A 22,148-nucleotide genomic window follows, 5' to 3' on the forward strand; every position below is an offset into this window, starting at 1 on the left:
AACATGATAAGCACAAATGTAAAATATATTTCAATTTTCATAGATATAAATGAATTCTGAGGGAACATGGCTCTCTAGCAGTTCATTTGATGTAAGCTGAAGAGTACTACCATACTATAAGCTCTAGAACTCTTACATAGCTATAAAAAATTATTTTAAGCTGCATTAACAGGAAGAACAATGGAGATAATCTCACTATGCATTGGACACAATAACTCCTAGAATCTAGTTTCAGTTCTGGGCACAATATTTTACAAGAGATAAATGAATCAAAAGTGACCAGAGTTGGGAGAAGACTTAAAACTATGCATGACACATGAGGATCAATTAAAGGAAATGAGGCCATTTATTCTAGGTATGTAAAGAGATAGGAAATATGATCATTATATTTAAGTATCTAAAAGCAATCTCATGGAAAGGATATTAGATGTATTGTGAAGTTCAGAAAACAAAACGAGGATTAATGGATTTAAATTATAGGGAAACAAAATTAGGCTGTTTATAAAAAATAAATTCTTTCCAGATAAATAATTATCCTAAAAAGGAATAACCTCATTAAGCTCCATGCTCTCCATTACTGAATGTATATTTTCTTTATTTTAAATAATTATTAATGCATTTTATTTTCAAAACATATGTATACATAATTTTCAACATTTACCCTTGCAAAACTTTGTGTTCCAATTTTTCCCTTCCTTCCCCCACCTCCTTCCATAGGCGGCAAGTAATAAGTTAAATTATGCGCAATTCTTCTATACATATTTCCAGAATTACCATGCTGCACAAGAAAAATCAAATTAAAAGGGAAATAAAATGTGAAAGAAAACAAAATGCAAGCAAACAACAACAAAAAGAGTGCAAAAGCTATGCTGTAATCCACACCTCTCTCTGGGTGTAGATGACTCTCCATCACAAAACCACTGGAACTGGCCAGAATCATCTTACTGTTGAAAAGAGCCACGTCCATCAGAGTTGATCATATAGTGTGCTCTTGCTGTATATAATGTTTTTCTAGTTTTACTCACTTTACTTAGCATCAGTTTATGGAAGTCCTTCCATCTTTCTCTGAAATCATCCTATTGATTATTTCTTATAAAACAATAATATTTCACAACAATAAATGTATATATTCAAGTAGAAGTGAAGATGGCAATTTGATACTTATATTTAAAGAATACATTAAAATCAGTCAATAAATTTTTAAGAAGCACCTTCTATGTGCCTGACAATGTGTTATGGACTGAGAATACATAGAAAACTACTCGGTAAGTAATTGGAAATATAAGGGAGTATATAATATGCAATAACTAAGTATGAAACATAAAGGAAGCTAGAGAATCATGAGGCAGAGAAGAAGTGGGAGAGTACTCAATGGATGGTAACAGTCAATGAAATGCCTGGAGTCAGGGAAGAGAGTGTCTTTTTTGAGGAGCAAGGCGGCCAGTAGTACTGAATAGAAGAGTTCATAGAAAGTTTTAAGAGGTAAGAAAACTGAAAAGATATGGGGAATGGGGTGGGGAGAGAAAGCATCAGATTATGACAAGGTCTGGATGCAAGACAGGATTTTATATTTGAATATGCAGGTGACAAAAGAGTCATAAAAGTTTACTGAATAGGACTGTGAAAATGGGCAACTCTATGCTTCAGGAAAATCACTCTGGCAGCTGAGTAAAGGGTGGACAGAAGAAGAACAGAGAAATGCATGGCAGGCAGACCAATCAATACGCTCTTACAATAATGTCAGGTATCAGTTAGACCTCTGAGGTATTTTAAACTCTAAGCATAGTTTTCTGATATACAAGTGTTTAATAAATGTTCATTTAATTGAGATTATTTGAGTCTATGATATGATTATTACAGCTTATAATACCCACTTTGAGAGTATAATTGTTGAAAAATTAAGATAAATCCAAATGCTTCAATGTGTGACTTTAAAATATGGAAATTAAAAGGTAATTAGCAATAAAATTGTTTTGATTTGAAACTGTCAAAATCTGGTATCATCCCTTTCAGCACCAATATTAAATTTTCAACATTAGAAGAAATTATGATGGTAATACAATTGACTTGGATTATTAAAAGCTAGGGATTTAGGACAAGATTTTTCTCAATTTAAAATGCTTATTTAATTGTTTTTTCTTATTTATTTTTAGATTTACAATGTAAAATATTTATAAACAAAAGTGAAGAGAAGAATGTATCATAAAACCATAAAACTGTACATTAAACAAAAAATAAATGTCTAATTAAATAAAAAAGTTACAAAAATGTTGTAAAAATCTGGATGCTCAATAAATAAATGGCCCTTGAAACAACCCAAAGTTTTACCCTGACTATTCCATATCTCAAGACTATTTTTCAAGATACTCTTTTTTCATAGTTCAGTTGTTCATTTTTCATATGCCTCTTGTATGAGAAGCAGAATGCTGGATATACAGGAGAAGTAAGAAACAAAGTGAATATCCTCTGTAATAATGTTTTCTCATCCAATGAAATAAACCAAGCATTGGGCTTAAATGAAACTAATTAAAGACTTTGATATAAAAATAGCAATATCAGGGAAGAATGGAGATAAAGAAGGAAACATAACTTGTAAACTAATTAGGAATAGTCTTTTGAAATTGTGTGACCCAGCTTGATGGTGTCAAATTAAGAAGAGCTAAGATTAAAGGTCTTTTCTATGGTCATGGTAACCATATTGTCTACTTCTGTATATTTTTATACCTAAAAGAAAAGAAAAATCTCTAGGGAGAGTTAAATGATAATTATTAAATAAAAACACATGCAAATTTCACAACATTCAATGATATTAGTTTCTCAAAATCGCCAAAGTTGCACTAGTGCTAGTCCCAGAAATTTCTAAATAATGTGGAAAATGTGTAAAGTGGAAAGGAGAAGACATCATTTAAAGAAAAAAAAATGTGATACAACACAAGAGAGTTTCTTAACTTGCAACAGGAAGTCCTTTCACATTGGAAGAGACCCTACAAGTTGTGCTTATACCCTTAGAAACAATCCACAACAGAAAAATGATATTTTCAGTTCTTTAAAATGTCAAGAATCTCTTCTTCACTTTTTCAGTTTGTATGATTTAGAATATATTGAAAATGGTGCTTAACATTCTGTAGCATTTTGAGGAAAGATCCAGGAGCAGAACATTCTTAATCAATCTGCCTATATCAGCAGTACTTAAAATGCCTTTACAATCTCAGTTATGGGAGATGGCAGGTGTGTACACTTTTAGGAAAGACCTTAAGGCTAAATATCTTTATGACACAGCAAAGCATGTCTATTTATGGGACAGAAAAGTCCTAAGTCCTTGTTTGCAAAACAAAGACAATTTTGCAGAACTATTTTTTCAAGGTCCTTTGTGTGAAATAAGCAAATCCCAATTGATTTAGTGATATTAGGCAAAAGAAGGAGAGGGGGAGAGGAGGAAAGGGAAGAGAGAGTGTGGAAGGGAAAGAATGTGAGAGTGTGTAAAAAAGGGAAAGAGAAAAACAGAGAAAGATAGAAAAAGACAGACAGACAGAAATTGAATGCTTCTGAAGTAAAAGCTTGTGTCATTATTTATTAAGGTTAGTTCTATTCAGGTCAAGGCATGCATTTTTTCAACTTCTATGACATTCAACTATTATCATTTGACCCAAAGCAATTCCTATAACCCATAGTGATTTTCCACATGGTATACATCAAAATGGAGCATGTGGTATACATCAAAATGGAGCACAGTTCCAAAATGTGAGCAACCTGTATGGATATATAGTCCTTCTATAGTCAGATGTAAACATTAAAAAAAAAAAAAAAAGGTAAATGCTTTTACCCATTTGCCTAGCTATCACCTTTCTATCCTGAATACCTGTATTTGAAGGCTGGAATTTGACTGTCAGCAAGGTTTTTCAGAAACAAAAACCCAGTTTCCTTGAACAAAAGTGTCTTATCTTTACATCTCTGTCTCCAAAATCTGAGAGAACAACCAAAAAGCAAAAGTTTCTTTTTTTTCTGATTTAAAAAAAAAATCTTTATCTTCATTCTAAACTTATTAAACACCAAAAAATAGGCATACACACAATAAAACAAAAAACTGTCCATAAAAATGTATATCTCCATTGTTTACAATTTACTTTTCTTTTAAATTAAATTACAAATTCAACCTATAGCTTTCAAAGCTGTCCTAATCTTCTATGCCTCTTTTTGGCTTTCTATCTGTTCCCTTCTCTGAATCCTGGTTTAAAGATGTCACAATGACAATTTTTTCTTTCTTTTTTCCCTTTTTCAATTTTTTCCTGCTCTACTTATATTGCCATTTGTTCTCCTTCCCTATCTCTCAACCCTACTAGAAGCAAGAAAAAATAACATCTTGGTAATAAATATGGATGGTTACATAAAACTTATTCCCATATTGTCTCTGTCTACAAATTTGAACACTTTTTCTTTTCATACATTATGAGTCCATTTCCTCTCTGCCAAGAATAACAATTATTCCTAATAGTCATGTAGAACCATGGTTGGTCACTGTATCAATCACAAATATCTTTTCAAAGTTATTTTCTTAAGTTTTTTTTTGTTGTTATAATACAAATTATCTGCATCAATTCAGAAAAGTCTTCCCAGATTTCACCAAAACCATCCATTTTGTTATTTCATACTGCAAAATGTTATTTCATCATATGTTTATACCATAATTTGTCAGGAATTCCTGAATAGATGGCATCCCCATAGTTTTTAGTTCTCTGATTTCATTTTTTAAATTTAAAAAAGCTGTCATACATATCTTTGTACACACAATTCCTTTTTGTTTTTCTATGATCTGTTTCAATGCACAGGTCTAATAGTTGTATTCTTGAATCAAAGGGATATAATTTAGTGGTCATAGTTCCAAAATGCTTTCCAGAATGGCTAGATCAATTTAAAACTGTACCATCAGAATACTAAAGTGCCTATTTCCCCACAACCCCTCCAAAATTTATTATTTTTTTCTTTTGCCATCTTTGCCAGTCTGATTAATGGAATCTCAAAGTTGCTTTGATTAGTATTTTTCTAGTTGTTTTCAAATTAGATCATTTTAATATGATTATTAATAGCTTAGAGTTCTTCCTTTAAAAGCTGACTTGTTATTTTTTGACAATTTTATTTCTTGGGGAGAGGCTTGAAGTACAAGAAGTGAGTCTAGTCTGATTTTCAGCAGGCTTTGGGAATGAGCATCATACTTTTTTTTTTTTTTTAAAGTCCTGAAGACTTAAAGGGATTTTTCCCTTTCTTTTGAGAGGTCTCTTCTCTCTATTAATGACATCCGACAGTGGCCAACTAGATAAGACTTGATTAAGCCATTCACTAATCCAAGGGCACAAATTTGCATAGAAGGAAGATAATATAATAGCCTTTATGGAACATTATACTCTTCTCTTGGAAAGCTCACCTGACCATATACAAAAAACTTCCAAAGTACATTATGAACCAACATTTTCCCAGGTATATAACAATCTCCACATTAAGACACTGTCATCTAAGTCTGTAATACTGGAGAATTCTCCCCAAAATATTATTAGATATTTTGTGTTAGACAAAAAAAGCCTCAAACATTTGTCAACAATACAATGGAAAAAGGTACATCCCTTATCACAGAATTTATATATTTTTATTTTTATAAATTGGGCCCCCTTCATTAGTTTTTTAAAACATAAGTAGTATTATTTTTCCATGATAATATTTTCATTTTCCCACATTTTCTGCTACAAAAAAAAATTTTCCAACTTATATATATATATACTGCAATTTGATCCAAATCCAGAAGAATATCATTCTTTCTAGAAAATATAATGAAGCAAAGATATCTTCCTTATGCCAATACAAAATTTGAGAATTTGAAAGATTAACCAAAGTAATTTCTCTAACACTTTTAAGATTAACTAATACTCAATTTATAAATCAATTCAATAAAAATGTATTAAGCACCTATTATGTACAAGACTACTATGCTAGATGCTGGGGAAAAACAAACCCTCATCAAATTTACATTGCATTACACATACATACATGCATACATTACATTTACATACAGGAATATTACCTATACATATACACAAACTAAGCAAAACAGATAAAAATTTAATAAGGGGGAGAACCCTAACAATTAGGGAAATGACAGTTGTTAGGGATATAAACTTTTTTTTATTGGTAACCCAGGACACAGAGCTGGCAAGTCCTTAGCAGTTTTCTTTTTCAACCTTGCCTTCTTTTAAATACAAGGAACCTAGGGCCAGAGATTAATCAACTCATCTAAATAACAGAACTCACATATAGACTGTCATCCTCTGACTTCCAAACTACTGTTCTTTTCCATGGAGTAGAAAAGTGATGCACAAAGGAACTGAACAGTCCAAATGTCATTACTTAACAATAAGGACAAAAATTGCCATTCCTGAATCCCCATTCTTTTTTTTTTTTTTTTTCACAAGAGTTCTGTTTCTGGGCAAAAAAATAAAATTGAATTAATAATTAAATAAAGAATTTTTAAATGGTGTTACTTGTTTTCAAATCAGCATAACATTTAAAATTGTTCCTTTTATTAAAATAGTATACAAAATATATAGGAAGGGACTCAAAGTTTATCTAGTTCAATCAATAATTGAACAGCAATCTTACCTTCAAAATCTCTAAATAGTGGTTATCCAAAGTTTACTCAAAGACCTTTGGGGAGGGGAGACTCACTACCTTTTTAAGCAACTCATTTCACTTTCTGACAGTACTAATTGGATAGAAAATTATATTATTTGCTAAGCCAAACTTTGTCTCCCTACCTCTGAAAATGCTCTTCATTTTACCCTCTGGAAGCACACAATTTAATTACAAACTCTTTTTCACAGGACAGTTATTTTAAGTTTTAGTTTATGCCTCTCTATATCTCTTATGTTAGCTCTGAAGATAGCCTTAACTGGGTATTGAAGCAGAATATGTTTTTACAAATTCCTCAAATTGCAATTTTGTGAGAAAAAAAGTTGCTATACAGACAAATCTTAGTGGAATATGTACAAACTGTAATTTATCAGAAACCTGGGCCATGGCCAAGATATATCAAAAACATGGATGCTCTACAGATGCCAAATTTTCTGAACAACAACCAAAAAAATCCAAGAACAACAGATGTATTATTCCTAAATATTGCTATGCTTAGAATACTTATATTAAAAGTCCAACAGGGACATTTTTATGCTGTTTTGATTATTTACAAAGTTTAATTCCTCTTTCAGTGAACTGAAAAGAAAATTCATCCTTTGAAAACTGACACTATAAAAATGCTGCCAAAAAATAAAATATAGAAACAGGAAAATAAGCCCAATTTTGAAACCTTTGGAATAAAAATTAAAATTATAAGAATAAGTAGAAAAACTGAAACTGCAGATCCACAGATGAGGCTCAGTAATTTCTCCACAATTTACAGTCTTAGTTGTCTACAAAAATGAGAGATTCAAGGAACACAGAAAGTACATGTCAGAAGTGGGACTTGAACCAGGTTTTACTGGCTGAAAGGCTAATTCTCAATCTACTCTAATGATGCTGCTTCTCCTAATTTTAAGAATTATAAGGACATCAAGGAGATTCTATCAATTTCTTCTGAATCAGAATAGGGAGAAAATAAGCAAGTTAACAGTCACTTTAAATGAAAAATAAATTTCAAAGATTTTATTGTTGCTACTTTCATTCAATTGTGTCTAACTTTTCATGACTGCACAGACCACAGTATACCAAGACTTTCTATCTTCCATTATCTCCCATCCTCTGCCCATCTTATCCTTTACCACTTCATTTTCTTTTGCCTTCAATCTTTTCCAACATCGAGGTAAAGTTTTCCAACAACATCTCAATGTGGGAGCAAAGTATTTTTCTAATAAAATTATTTCTTTTTGGACACACATTGCTTTATGAATCATGGTGAAAGAGAAAAATCAGAGCAAAAGGGAAAAAAACCATGTAAGAGATTTTTTTTAAAAAAAGATAAAAAAAAAACAGAAAAAAAGTGAACATGTGTTGATTTACATTGTCTACGTAGTTTTTTTTTTTTTTTTTTGGATAAAGATGGCATTTTCTACCTAAAATCTATTAGGATTGCTTTGGATCACTGACCCACTGAGAAGAACCAAGTTTTTCATAGTTGATCATTGCATATTCTTGCTGTGATTGTCTACAATGTATTCCTTGTTCTGTTTGTTTCACTCAGCATCCGTTCATGTAAATCTTTCCAGGCCTTTCTAAAATCAGCTTGTTCATCATTTTTATAGCACAATAATATTCCATTACCTTCACATACCACAACTTGTTCAGCCATTCCCCAACTGATGGGCATCTATTCATTTCCCAAATCTTTCCTATCACAAAAAGAGCTGCTACAAACATTTTTGCATGTGTGGGTCCTTTTCCCTCCTGTATGATTCCCTTGGGATACAGACTCAGTAATGGCACTGCTGGGTCAAAGGGTATACAGTGTTATATAGTTCTAGAATGATAAGATCATTTCACAGCTCCACCAACAATGTATAAGTGACCTAGCTTTTCCATATTCTCTCCAAAATTTATCATTTTCTTTTCCTGTCATCTTAGCCAATCTGAGAGGTGTAAAGTGGTACCTCAGAGTTGTTTTATTTTGCATTTCTCTAATCAATAGCCATTTGGAGCATTTTTCATATAACTATAGATGACTTTAATTTTATCTTCTGAAAATTGTTCATATTCTTTGACCATTTATCAATTAGGGAATGACTTGTATTCTTATAAATCCGATACAGTTCTTTATATATTTTAGAAATGAAACCTTTATCAGAAATACTGGCTGTAAAGACTTTTCCCCCAGCTTTGTACTTTCCTTTTAATCTTGTAATCAAAGTTGTCCATTTTGCCTTTCATAATGTTCGCTAGTTCTTCTTTGATCATAAATTCCTCCCTTATTCAAAGATCTGATAGGCAAATTATCTCTTGTTCTCCTAATTTGTTTATGGTATCATCCTTTATGCCCAAATCATGTATCCATTTTGACCTTATTTTGGTATGAGGTGGGGCTAAAGTATTTAAGCTTCAAGCTTTAGTATTTGACAGTAATTAGAACAACAGACAAGTTTGGCCATGGAATATAAAATGAAACAGTACAAAAATTAACAGTTTTATCAAGATAACTTGTGGGTCAGAGCAAACACTATTTCAAAACCCCAAAAGGCAACTTGACACACAGACATCACTAGACAGTCAAGAGATAGCAGACTAATTACATACTTTGAAGCCAAAGATGAAGAAGCTCTACACAATTATCACAAGAACTGGAGTTGACTGTAGCTCACATCATGAGCTTCTTATTGCAAAATTCAGGATTAAATTGAAGAAAGTGGAGAAAACCATCAAGTTATACTGGAATGTCCTATATAGCATCACTATAAATATGAAGTAAAAATTATAGTTTTAAAGTATTGGAGTTCTTTAAAAAAAAGAAATAAATACCTAGTAAATGACTATTCACAGAGTCCCTGAAAAATTATGGACAGCAGTTCATAATACTGTAGAAAAGGCAGCAAAAACAACAAAAACAAAAACAAAATTTCAAAAGCTGTTGTGTGGTCACACAAAATTCCATATCATTTCCAGAGAGATTTTGAAATAAAAATTCAGAACAATAAGAATGGAGAAGAGACCATTATTGTCAACTCATTAGAGATGTATGCATTCCTACTGCAGGAGAAAAAGTGCTCATATTTTATAAAACTAATTTTTATTTTTTTGATTGTTCAAATCTGCAGTTGAACTATTTTCTCATAACAAATTGATACTGAGAATGTAAAAGTTAAATTTTTACTTTCTTCTTGCTTTCCAACTTTTCCCAGCATTCTTATTTTTAAAGAATTATCTTGGATATCAACCCTTACACACACACACACACACACACACACACACACACACACACACACACTTCTAATTTCACAAAATATTGATTACAAGATTCTATTATTTACATTTGATTGCTAAATAAAAACTAAGTGAGAGATCTCATTTCAAATTATCATCTCATTCTTCCCTCCAGTCAACTCTACAGAACCAACAGAATATGCATAATAAATTTCTAACAGAAATTCAGGTTATATTTTTACTACATTTTCTAATAGTCATTTACTAGGTATTTATTTCTTTTTTTTAAAGAAGTTTAAAATGCTTAAAATTATGTAATATACTACTTTCTCAGCAATATTTTGTTGCTTCTAATACTTTTAATATAAAGAATCTGCTTTATTTTTAAAAGAAATACATCAATAAAAAAGAACAGCATTATATCCTACTCACTGTGAGCAGAATGCATTCCAAATAAATAAGTCTACTTTGAACACCTTAAGAGTTCAAATTATCTCCTAAAACATGTCTTAGTTCAGATTCATTTTTTTCCTATAAGCAAGAAGAAGGCTTGTTTCCTCCCTTCTAGGAAATCCCTAAAGATTAAATCCTATAGTTAAGTGACAAAAGAACTTGAATAAATTCTTCATTAATGACCAAAGATATTGAAATGAAATTATATTTGAAAGACGATGCTGTATTTTCTACTTGAAAGTCTAAACTAATATTCAAATTAAATTGTATTCTGTCCATTTATCATTTATTTTCTTGCTTGAATGCTTCAGAAGTTCCTAATAACCTCATCTCTGGAGTCAAAAGACATAAAGAATCAAATTTAAAAAGACAGAATCTTCCTGAACAAACAGTTGTGCAGCAAATTTTAAGGAAGGTGCTGGCAAACAATAAATAAGCAAGTCAACAAGAGACAATCCCTAAAAATAACAGCTTTAGAAAAATGGGAACTTTCAAAGAAATGTCAATCATACATCAGAATCTAGTGATTGAAAAAAAAAAATCACTGATGAGAAAAAAAAAGTAAGTTAGCAAGAAGAACATGGCATTAGGCAATTAAGAGTAAATACAATCATTTGGTTTTCCATGCTCATTAAAGGTGGAAACTATTATTAATCTTGTTTTCACTCTGACTTCGTAATGAATAAAAAGGAGGCACTTGCATGTTGGGTAACTGATTAATATGTCATATCCAAGTATGTACATACACAAGCACATTAATTCATAACCAGTTGACAAAGTATAGGTCTCTCAAACTGGCTTAGAAGTTTCATAATTTAGGAATCTCTAGTAATGTCATATCTATACAGTATGATCTACAAATTACAGAGAATAATTCTGAATTAGAAAGTATATTTCTCTATTCACCTTCAAATTTAAATAATTTATTCAGGTGTTTTACTGCATATCAATTGCTGTCTCACATTTATTTGTATTAAGAAGTTTTATCTGTATTTATTTGCATTTATCTGTATTATCTGTATTAAGAGGTAATCATTTTCTAAAAACTTACCAAGCATTTTTTGCATCACCAAAATATGTAGAATGATATTCAACTTTTTGATGACAGGATGGTCTATTCAAAGGGTGAATTCATGACTAAACTAATAAGGAAGCTAGACAGTAAAAGAACCATAAAACCGTGAGACAAAAAAGGACTTTCAAGGTTCACTTTATTCTTCCTCCTTGACCTCAGAAAGTCACGTAAGAGTTTCTCCAACAATATCTACATCTACTAGTTTTACATGATGAAATTAAGTAGAATTAATTGTATCACATTTACTTTTAATTTAAAGTAATGTGCATTGTATGATGAACTAGGGACTCTCTAAGAACTCAATTCCTCATCAGTAAAACATACATGATCATACAATTATCATTCTATTTTTTAAGAAGATAAAGAACCATTCCCCAAAAACCTATAAACTGTCCGAACTGTTCAAAATAAATTAAAAATAAAAATTAATTAAAATACAGAAACTGAAAGAAATCACAAGGAAAACAATAAGAACAAGCAGTTCGATTTTTTAAAAATATACTATTTTCAACGTCAACATGACCTAATAAGCATGTTTGTATCTCTGCAGTGACTGTGAAGTTAAGAATTATCAATGTTTGGGTTTAAACTAAAAAACTGTCATATTATCCCTATAGAAAACTTAGGATGGTGCTCAAAATTTACTACTGAACAAATTATAGTAAAAAGTAAATATGAGTGATAATTTAAATTTGAAGATACTGGTAAAAATCAACTTAGCAATTTTAAAATACTAAATAATACCATATGTATGCGTGTGCATACACACACATACACACAAACACACACACATTCTGACACAAAGAAACCAGCACTAAGGAAGAAGACCAATTTCATACTTTTTCCAATTTCATATCTGTCCTTTCTTTCATTAATTTCCCACTTCCTTTCCATAAATTCAAAGAAGAAAGGACATTAGAGGACATCTCTGAGCTTCCATCAATTTAAAAATGAATAAAGGGAGGTAAAAAGAGAAATAGTGATTTGCCCAATCACTCAAGGTGATTATTAGCTCTACTTTGAGCTCTACATTGAGTCCATGTCAGCTCTACTTGCTTTGCACACAATATCTCCTATCCCCGAGGTGCATTCCCTTCTTTCTCTTACAATCCCTAACTTCCTTTAAAGCTCAGCCTATGTAGTCCATTCTAAGATCCTTCTCTTGAGAAAAGCCCAGAAGATGGTTTATTCATTCTATTTCTGTACTTGAGTTAGAAATCAGTAGCACAGATTTTAGAAAATGGAGATAGAGACAAACTCTCATCTGAAAAATGGATTCTTTTTGGACCAAGAACTCTTAAGAAATCTAATATTACAGAAGCATTTGAAGATATCACCAATGGAACTCATTTGGATTCAGGCTAATAGTATTTGAGAGGACTCAACAACCTCCAAGCTATCTGAAATAGACCTTGCAATGATGGAAGACAAGAAACAACCTCTCCACGAATCTATAATCTCATACCAAAAAACAAAAATATGTCAAGTCTCACCCATAATATTCTATAACTTTCTTTTTATATGGACAAAAGTACTTTCCCTGGTGAAGCATTTTTGTGTAGAAAGAATATAGTATACAGGCATTTCCTTCTTTCCATTCACCTTGCAATTTAACATAAAAAAGATGTCATCCATTCACAATTTTAAGGATAACATTCCTGGGGAGGAATTGGTAATTGGTTCTTTAAATATCTACAGCAAATCCTGAATCTTTCTAGCAAGAGGACATATTCTGGAATGACCCAAAGATGGTCTGAATAACTTCTGAAAGTATAGTCAATGACAGCCAACTTTTCATCTATAGAACTAGATTGCAGGGAGTAAGGGGAATAATTATAATCTAAGTCAATTTTCATCTACATATTTATCTAATATTAAAAAAAAATTTTTATGTTGCATATGTCCTGTAGAATAAAAGTTCTTTGGGGACAATGGCTTTAAAAAATGCTGTCTTGGAAGTGACTATTTTCCGCGATGAGAGGATCCAATTCAGTTCCAATTGATCAGTGATGAAGAGAACCAGCTACACCCAGTGAAAGAACATTGGGAAAGGAGTGTGGACTGCTTGCATTTTTGTTTTTCTTCCCAGGTTATTTTTACTTTTCTAAATCCGATTTTTCTTGTGCAACAAGAGAACTATATAAATATGTACACATGTATTGTATTTAAGATATACTTTAACATGTATGAGACTGCCTGCCATGTAGGAGAGGGGGTGGAGGGAAGGAAGGGAAAAGTTGAAACAGAAGTGATTGCAAGGTCAATGTTGAAAAATTACCTATGCATATGTTCTGTCAATAAAAAGCTATAATAAAATAAATAAATAAAAGTAAAAATGCTCTCTTGGAATCCCTGGTACTTACAAAATAGCAGGCTTTTACTAAATATCTATTGAATTGGTAGTGGTCAAGTCTGTATTTTCCTCCAAGTCCTCTGATGTCAAGTCCAGATGTGTTTCCATTATAACACATTTCCAGAGTCATCTTGCACAGATGCTTCTAAATCCATTCTCTTCATTGCCACTTCCTTAACTATAGCCTCTATCAAAATAGCTCTGTTTTTGAAAAGGATTCAGGAGCTATAGCACTATGTTAACAATCAGATAAAGAGAAAGAATTTAGTGCACTTCAGGCTTATGACTCAACAGCTTAACACAGGAGCCAAAACCAAACCAAGACACACAAAATTCCTAAATATCAGAAGAATAGAACACAGGAAAATAGAAGTGATCGTTCAATTGTATTCTAGTATGATCCTCTTAAGACAGAACATGAAAAACAGGAGTATATTCAAAGAAAGACAATCAGGATGTGGAAAGTGTCTGAAGCCAAGTTATAGAAAGATGAGTTGAGGCATATGACTCATATGTTTTTAAAAATATATTTAATTTAATTTGATTTATTGTAGGAAGTTTATTTATTTTAATACACATTGCTTTATGAATTATGTTGGGAGAAAAAAATCAGAGCAAAGAGGAAAAACCTGGGGAGAGATTAAAAAAAAAAACAGAAAGAAGCAGTGAACATAACATGTCTTGATTTACATTCAATCACCATAGTTCTTTTTCTGTATGCAGATGGCATTTTCTTTCCAAAGTCTATTGGGATTGATTTGATCACTGAATCACTGAGAAGAACCAAGACTTCATAGTTTATCATTGCACATTCTTATTGTTATTGTGTATAATATATTCCTGGTTCTGCTTGTTTCACTCAGCATCAGTTCATGTAAATCTTTCCAGACCTTTCTATAACCAGCTTATTCATCATTTGTATAGAACAATAATATTTCCATTACCTTCATAAACCAAAACTTGCTCAGCCATTCCCTGATTGATGGGCATCCACTCCTTTTCCATTTATTTGCTACCACAAAAAGAGCCCCTACAAACATTTTTGTTCATATGGGTCCTTTTCCCTTCTTTATGATTTCCTCGGGATATAGACCCAGTAATGACACAGCTGGGTCAAAGGGTATACAAAGTTTTATACCTGTTTGGGCATAGTTCCAGATTGCTCTCCAGAATGGTTGGATCCGTTCACAACTCCACCAACAATACATCAGTGCCTCAGTTTTCCTACATCCCCTCCAACATTTATCTTTTCCTGTCATCTGGATATATTACTGTACGTGTATAACCTATATCAGATTGCTTGCTGTCTTGGGAAAGGTAGAGGGAAGAGCAGGAGAAAGAAAATTTAGAAATCAAAATCTTACAAATATGAATGATGAAAATTACATTTACATGTAATTGGAAAAAATAAAACTCCATGAAGTGAAAAAAAAATAGGTATTATGCCTTTAAATATGTGAAGTGCTTTCATTTAGAAGAGAATGAGTAAGTGTTTTGTTTGTTTCTGAGGACAAAACTCATACCTATAGCTGAATGGAAATTTAAGATAGTTACTATACATGGAAAAACTTCCTATCAATTAAAACTGTCCAAAGATGGAATAGAAATACTAGAGGAAGAAAGGCTTTCAAGCAGGGTTAAATGACTATTTGTCAAATATTATATATAAAATTAGTATTTACTAACTTTCGTAAAAATCCCAACCAACTAAGAAACTATCAGATCCTAAAATTCTTCATTTTTCTGAGACATGGATTTAGGGGATGGAAGGGATAATAGTAAAGTGAATGACAGCAATCCATATAGGGAAATCATAGTGTGGAAACTACTTCCACTAGTGTATATCAGATATTCATCTATAACTTAGAAAATCTCTTGGGAGACTCAGAGATCAAATAACTTGCCTTGCCCATAACAAATATAGCTGGCACAGAATAAAACTTGAACCTTGCCTTGCTAATTCCAAAGACAGACCTTTATCAACTGTACCTTCCTTCTTATCAATTTAGCAGGATTAACTAGTTGCAATTTGATATAACTTTTCATCATAATGTTTCCAATATACCATTAAAACATTTGAAAATATTAAAAAAAACACATCAGTAATCACAAAGTCAGTAAACTCACTCAAAATAAGCTTTTTTGATACTTTCCAAAATATGTACATGATCCTTAAATCTTGTGCTTTTCCACCACATTTTTTTTTTGTACATCTGATAATCTTCTCCTTTTTTGTCACTTTTCCTTTTAAATGTTTCCTAGGGCTGCATCTGGTCTGTCTAAAAATGTGATGTGAAGTAGATTATAATAATACAGGCATGTTAACAGGGAGCCTTGAAGTTAAAAAAGCAGTTTCCTAAGTCATTTCATAATAGGATTTTACAGATATCAGAATGGCACCAGTTATCCACTAGATTAAAACAGGAGTATCAAGCTCATGAAACAGCCCAAGTAATTGTGAAAACTGCGTTGATCCAAAAGAAGATTAGAAACCATAATAAATGTGCTCACAATCTTTTTGATCTTCCTTCTCCAAACTGCAAAAGACAGTAACTATGATAGGCTCTCAAATTTGGTGAGCAGTTTCAGAAGGTGATAAAGTATTTTGCATATCTAAAGATAACCAAGATTTTACCTATAAACGTTTTTTCAAAAATGAGAAAAGTATCTTGAAAGAAAGGACTTTAAGAAATGTTTCATCAAAATCGTCTGGTTTTGACTAAATTATTAGACTTATTAAAATATAAATTTATAGTCATAGAGAGCATAACAATAAATGAATAAAAGGCAGAAAGAAGTATAAGAGAGACAATCTGTCAAAACTCAGAAAGAACTGGATTCAAATTCTATCTCCTAAATCTACCAGCTATGTGAATCTAAGTTATATTCTCAAAGCCTCTAGCAATTCCCAAAGAGAATAAGCTTCAAAGGATTTGCATATTTGCATTGGGAGATCCCTATAAAAATAAAATCACAAATCCAGACACAAACGTATGTAAGTGCATAAATATATGTATATAGGTATATAGAGATATATGGACATCTATCTATCTATATCTATCTATACACATATGTGTTTCATATATATGTACAATGCATACAAATTATACACACACACATATATGTGTATATATATTTATTATATTTCTTAGAAAATAATTCCAAATCCAAGTTATTATTAGTTGTATTAAATACAAAATAAGTATACATGTCCAAACAGTTATTTTGCTGTACAAAAAGAATCGGACTCTGAAATAGTGTACAATTAGCCTGTGAAGGAAATCTGATATGTACATTTTTAAGAGTATTTTATGATATATATTTTTTGCTGACACATTTTTCTTATATTAGATGCAGAGTCTTAGAAAATAATTCCAAATACAAGGTATTATTAGTTCTTCATGAGTCTGCTTATGTGATCAAATAATAAAATCTTATTTAGCAACACTAAGAAATATATATATATATATATTTCTATATATAAAAATGAAAACATACTTAACTCTTTTTTCTTCTAACATACAAAGATGTCCAGGAAAAAAAATTTGTTTCCTTATTTAATTGATTTTACCTTTAACCTGGCTGTGAACTGAAAAATATATAATTTTAAAAGATTTTATTAAAAGTCCACCCATGCTTCCAAGTCTTTTAAACCAAGAATTTATTTGAAAAGAATTTGATGCTATTCATAGAAAATTGCCATAATAATTTCTTACATTGGCAAAGACACTTACTTTCAAAATATTTAAATAAAAAGTCATAATTTACTAAAGTACTCATTGAAATTTCTCACTATGGGAAGGAGATGAACTTTGATTCACAAAAGTGATGAAAGCAGAGTGTAAGCTCTTGCAGATCCAACAGTCTGTAAAGACTTTATATATAGACTTTATCCAAGGGCTTATTTAGCTTAAACCCAATATAATAAACAAAACAAGTTTGGCCACTAAGTGATGTCTATTTTTCTTTTTTTTTTTTTTTTGCAGTGACTAATGAAACATGACAAAGTTACAGTGTTTAATGTCTACACAAATTCTCAATGATGAAAACAGTTCTTTCTAAGTACTAAAATTTTCATTTTTTTATATACCTACAAAGATTTAGAGACAGAAGGGACCATAGAGGTCATCTAATATAATGCTTTCAGGTTTTAGGAGATTCTTGTATAAATGGTTTTTGAGGCCTCTTCCAGTTCTGAGATTTTGTGACTATTATTGGGATTTTGACTATAATAGTCCTTCTCTCTTTACAAACCTTAATATGACCTACTTTGATTTAAAAAAAATGCAGGAGTATTTGTATATCTAAGAATTCTCACCAAAATTTGAAGTTTGATTTAAATACTTTATATGATTTTTTTTCAGATTTATTCCAAAATAACAAATTCTTAAATTTTGTATTTTTCTAGCAGCTTGGGAAAATAAATGCAGTACAATTAATCTTATAACATATAGGTTAAAAAACATAATTTAACACCTGTTATTACAAAGTGATGCACTGAGTAGATATGTAAAGAAAGAGTCATATTCTTGCATATACATGTGTAGAAATAAAAGTTCAAAACAAGATTACAGTATCTATACCTAGACATGCTAAAGTCAATAGATAGTATCACTTCAAAATCTATATATTTTTGTCAATGCAAACGAATGTCAAATTTATTTATTTCCTCTTAAAGATTTTAAGTTCAAAATTACAACAAATGATGGTGCCTTGATTTAGTTAAATGTTGAGTATAGTATTACAAAGCCAGATTAGTTACTAACCAAAAGAAATAGCATTTTATACAGAAAAAATATATACAAACAAGATGCAAATCCTAGGAATTTCTTACCTTCTTAATTCCCTCCAAGGCTTTTCTAAAATTTAATTTCATTCTCTTCTATGCTTTTACAATATTTAAAAAAAAATTCTGGAGTCTTATGGAAACGGCAACATGCAATTTAAATGACTTACATTAGTAGATACAAGGAGTTCTCGTCTTCAATTCTTTCTTGAGAGGTACAGGTGCCTTGTTCTTTTTTCCCCCTAATTATACTCTTTTTTCCAGGCTTTTCTCCTATTTCTCGTATGGATCAGGATGAAGGGTCGATGGATTTTTATATTTAATCTGGAGAAGAGAAAACATACTTTCAACTGGCATAGCATTTTATGTGCCTCTTTTCTTTAAATTTGTTGAAAGGCTTTTTAGCATCATTTTTTTTATCAGTGAATAAATATTTATTGGGTATTGATGCAGAGCAGTGTGGGCTCAATAGTGGTCAAAAAAATTTTTTCTAATGAATTGAGTTAACAGAGAATATTTATTTTTAACCTTTTCCTACTGCCACCATATGTGTTTGAAAGAAGGAACAGTAAATGCTTGCTAATGGCAGCAAAGGCTCATAAAACCACAAAGAATGGAAAGAAAACAGGAGTTGAAAAATTTGAAGGCAAGAAAGTGCTGCTTATACAATACAGTCAAGACTTAAAAAAAAAAAAAAGTCAAGAAATGAAGCTAGAGGAAAAATGATATTCCTGAATAGGAGTTATTAACTTCAGATTCAAAGACACTATCCCATCACAACCCCCAAGGAATTCATGAATTTGAATAGAGGGAAAGAATTATGTCTTTATATTCACTAACCTCTAGCTAAAATTTATCATTTCCCTAAATTATGATTAAAAAGCAAACAAAAATTATTCTGAGAAAGCTTCCACAGGCTTAATCAGCTGCCAAAGATGTCCATAATAAAAACAAATAAATAGATAAATTGAAGAAACCCCTGCCCCAGAAGTATAATAAGAGAATCACAAGGCAAAAGTGAACAAATAGGGTTTAAGAACAGGTTCAGAGGAAGTAAAATGATTGGAGAAGTAGGTCAGGAATCCATAACAAAAAGGAAGATCAGAACTATATCTTAGAGCTAGATCAATTTGGAATGATGCTCAAGTTGAATGTATAAATATTCCTTTGGGTTGATGAATTGAGAAGCCAGGTTCTTATAAGCATCACCACTATGAATGCTATAAGCCCTATGGATAATAACAAGAATTTTAGTAAATGCAGATTAAACAAGATGCTCAGGTAAGAAAGATAAGGTAAAACAATATGGCAAAAAAAAAGTTGGTAAACTATCTGGATTAGGGAAATACTCCTTAGAAAGAGACAGTCTGAGAAAAAGAGGGACCATTGAATAATGGTAGAGAGCAGGGGTGTGAAAATGGCAGTAGGAAAGAAGGATGAAATCTCCTCCTTTTGGCCCTATGAATCAGTGATACATGAATACACAAAAAGCCAGGTATAAAGGGAAATATGGTATTGAATGAATAATTATCAAATTCTGATTCAAAGAAGGAACTTTTATATCTTCATCATTACTTAGCTTTGTGACTTTAGGTAAGTTATAGACCTTCATTTTCTTCATCTATTAAGGAAGAAAATTAGACAAGATCATTCCTAAGGTCTTTCTAACTCTAACTTTTTATGAAATTTGATGTGATATGTTAAGGACAATTCAAGATTTCTGATGTCAGAAAATGGAAGGAACATTAAAAAGTTAGAGGATAAAGAAGAAATTTTTAATAATAGAGTACTCCATAAGATTCAATGAAAGAATCAGGCAAAGAATAGAAACTAGGTAAGACTGAGATAATAAATAGGTAGAAGGGGAATATGATTTTCATAAGAAGATAAATTTTGTTAAGTAAAGGACCTATTAAGTGCACAAAAACTTTAGGGTTAAGCTCCCAGAGTCTTAAAGTATTCTGGTAAATTTGTGAGTTTAAATGACCTCACATCTGTCATTAAGGAATAGATTTTTTTTTTTTTTTTTTACATATGGCTAGAAAGTGTTTAAAACTGGATTTGAATTCAAGATTTCTTGATTCCAGATCCAGTGCTTTATCCACTAAATCTATCTAATCAGTATAAATGACCTAAGAGTTTCTAACTCATGCCATGTTTATGTAGACATATTTTTAAAGAAATAAAAACATTTTAAAATCATAAAAGAAATAAAAACATTTTAAAATCATAAAATACTACAATAGGTTTTAAAATGAGACATATGAGATTTTAAGAAAACTACAGATCTTTGTCATTTTAGGAAGTGAAACATACTAAAGAGATCTTGATACACAATACAGAAAGTTTTTTTTTTTTTTATAACAGCTCTATCACTGAAATATTCTCTATTATAACAGCTCTACAAAAATCTAACAGAAGTCTACCCTACACAAGTGCACATGTACATTTGGGAATCATCATCTGCTCCACAAAAATGTGGGCACTCGTTTGTTAACAAGAGAATCATTTCTAGCATACAAGAGTTTTTTGTCCAAAATGCCTACATTTTCATGGTTGCTATCTGTAATTGAGGGAAAGCTTCCAGGCTAAGGCCTCCAATGAGCCACACCTAGGTTCATCACTTTTCTGATCTTTGAAACTCATTCTGGTTCCCTATGGACAGATACCCAGTACACTGAACATGAAGCATTTTTAAGCCAAAAAATTGGAATAAACTACAGTTCTTTTTGGACATACTCAACTCTTGCAAACAGTCTTTTCTGACACTTTTAATGCCAGCTATCTTGCAGAAATTGAAAATTATATACTAGACTTTTAAAAATTAAATGGGAAAATAAATATAAAATCAATAAACAAGTTAAAAGTTTATTAGTTTTAGACCTAGGAAAAGCAGATTATGAAAACCAAAATAGAGAAAAATACAGTTTGAATCCTTTGAATCTAATTTTTACCTTTGTGAATAACTTATACATAACTCCTTCCAGTTTTTAACTAAAAAAGTACTACTTATAATCAGATCAGTTTGATTTAACTCGATGTACTTCAATTAAAAAAAAAATCTCTATTAAGCATTCACCATCCACTAGGTGTTGGGAATATTAAGAGGAAATACTTCCAACAATTAAATTTAATTCAACATTTATTAAATATCCGCTGTGTATATGGTACTTATGGTATCAGGAGTTAAAACAGCTCAGTTAAAAAAAAAAGGGGGAGGAGGGTAAAGAGGGACCAGGACCAGTAATTGCCTTAAAAATCAATCCCTTTGCTAAAGTAATCTACATTGTACAGGACTGTGGTCCTTACCTCCAAGATATTTATATTCTAATTTATCAGATATGTATGCAAATAATTATATGAAAATCAGAGTATTTAAAGTACATAAGAAAATTACCCAAGAGGTATATAAACAACTCAAGGAGATGTAAGTTATGAGGTGTTGAATAGAATTAGGAAGACTTTGGAAGAGGTAATGCAAAGGATTTCAGAGAACAAATGTTGGTGGTGGACATTATAGAAATAGTATTATAAAGACTTAAACCATGAAGGCAGAGGATGTAGTTAAAGAATAGGGAGCATTCTAAAGAATG

At 31.2% G+C, this 22,148-nt stretch overlaps 1 protein-coding gene across 1 annotated transcript in view; it reads right to left on the reverse strand.

Annotated features, from left to right (window-relative positions):
* Positions 1–22,148, reverse strand: part of FOXP2 (forkhead box P2) — a 711,055-nt gene that overhangs the window by 597,383 nt on the left and 91,524 nt on the right. The window contains exon 2 of the mRNA XM_052001611.1: positions 18,726–18,879. The gene's annotated coding sequence lies outside the window, so the exon portion shown is untranslated. The remainder of the gene's footprint in view (positions 1–18,725; positions 18,880–22,148) is intronic.

This window comes from Antechinus flavipes, chromosome 5, assembly GCF_016432865.1.
Source record: "Antechinus flavipes isolate AdamAnt ecotype Samford, QLD, Australia chromosome 5, AdamAnt_v2, whole genome shotgun sequence".
NCBI lineage: Eukaryota > Metazoa > Chordata > Mammalia > Dasyuromorphia > Dasyuridae > Antechinus > Antechinus flavipes.